This window comes from Trachymyrmex cornetzi, unplaced genomic scaffold (genome assembly GCF_001594075.2).
Source record: "Trachymyrmex cornetzi isolate Tcor2-1 unplaced genomic scaffold, Tcor1.1 scaffold2124, whole genome shotgun sequence".
NCBI classification, from domain to species: Eukaryota; Metazoa; Arthropoda; class Insecta; order Hymenoptera; family Formicidae; genus Trachymyrmex; species Trachymyrmex cornetzi.
In genome coordinates this window covers 15,265-17,172 of record NW_017296765.1, presented here as the reverse complement: position 1 = coordinate 17,172, position 1,908 = coordinate 15,265, and positions in this window count along the sequence as shown.

Below are 1,908 nucleotides of genomic sequence, written 5' to 3'. Positions count from 1 at the left end.
AGACGGGAAATAACGAACATTATAACTAGCAACTAAATAATCTCGAGGAAATAGCGCCAATCCACCAAGAACAAGTAAAAACGCGTAATCACTTGCAAAATGCATAGCGATGCAACGCGAAACGCGCACATCGATCACGAAGGCCTCAAAAAGCAAATAAAAGCTATTGCGAATTAAATAAGGGCACGAATAACGAAATGAGAGCCTTAAATAAACAAAGGAGACTCACGAGCGCTTCGGAAGAAGGAACCAAAGATACGCGGAAAAGCGGAATGAAAAAACGCGCAAAAGATACACACTAGCTACGCCGTGACCGAGTGCATCACGCGCCAACCAAGAGCACCCCTAGGAATATTGCGAACCCCGCTAAAAATAAGAACAACCGAAAGAACAAAAAGACGCACAATAATTAAATAAATAGCGATAGAAGAATTAGAACATTCTAGAGAATTTCGCAACAACACGTGTGCGAAAACACCCCCTTACCGCGAGGGATCACGATACAAAATATATATAAAAGCAGGACGATTTACAGCAAAGCACCTTATTCTTCTTCCTGAATATAGCCGAGGTAAGGTACCTGGGGAGCGCTTACACTGAGCGTGGCTACTTCCTTCTTACCCGAGGATCCCTTCACAGTGCTTACGATTAAGCGTAGAGGACATCCTCTTCGCCTACCTTACTCCAGCCTTTACCGAGCGCCTCCCCAGGCGAGGAAGGCTATCCTCTATCCCCTTGGACGACTGCGCTTCAACGGGAGCGTTGTCATCCAAGTATATTCCTCGTGGAAGCTCCGACGAGCGCTTTAAACGGCGTCGAGTATTCCACTCCTCCCCACCAAACACTCACTCTTCGTCTTTTCTTTCTCGAGTATATAGATGCCCAAGAGAAAGCGCGTAAGGAGTAAGAGGGGAGGATGGCGGGTCCATCTACGCGCCCTTAAAAAGGCACTCCACGCATCCGAAGACTTCGACCCCGCTAGATATTGGGCCGAGGACCGCTCCACGACAAACGACAAAACCGCGTGCCCACCGGAGACTTGGGAACCGCCCCGCTCCTCTGCAGTACCGCAGTCTCCGAAGGAGCCTACGCGTCTTCCGCCGCCAAAGCCAAAACCGCGATCTCCGCCTTACGTGGCCCCCATCAGGAAGCCAACAAGGCCGATTTTGGTCACCTCGCGGCCCACCGTTAAAACTATAACGCCATGCAACATTAACATTAAAATTATAAATCCATATTCAATTGTATTCTTTCTTGCACCCTTCCTGTTCTTCCCGACCCAACGGAGAGTGTAGATAGAGAGATTTGCGAAATGAAGTCACCTGACGCATCCTCTAAACTCTCCATATTATTTTGTTGGAAGGACACGGAGGGATAGCCATTCAAATCTCTTATAATTAAATACATTATCTCCGAATTTCGTGCTCATTTCCGAGCACTGGTGACAGCTGCCTATTCCCAACGAAAGGAAAACGCGTCAAAACACCGCGTAGAAGCCAAGGCTTCGCGCGCCCCGCTCCACGTTCACGTTCCCACCGAGTTACGCCGCGTCTCGTGACTGCGGAAGTCTCGCGCTCAGGACGTAACAGTCTGAAACACTTTTCTGTAAAACTTATACTTCCTGAAATATTTAGGTGTCCCGACCTTTTTGGGACACCCTGTATATTTCACGAATATCACTGCGCAGCTCGGACTTAGGCTTAGGCGTTTGATGAATGCTTGCGTGCGCTTCATTTTCGACCTTCGTAGGGACGAACACATCTCCCCGTTTTACGATAGGTTGGAATGGCTGAATGCGGATGATGGAAGAGTTTACCTTATGTGCTGTCTTCTTTTTTCGATTCTCCGGTCGGGCTCCCCTTCATACCTAGCCTCAAATTTTCATTTCCACAGTTCAACCCGGACCAC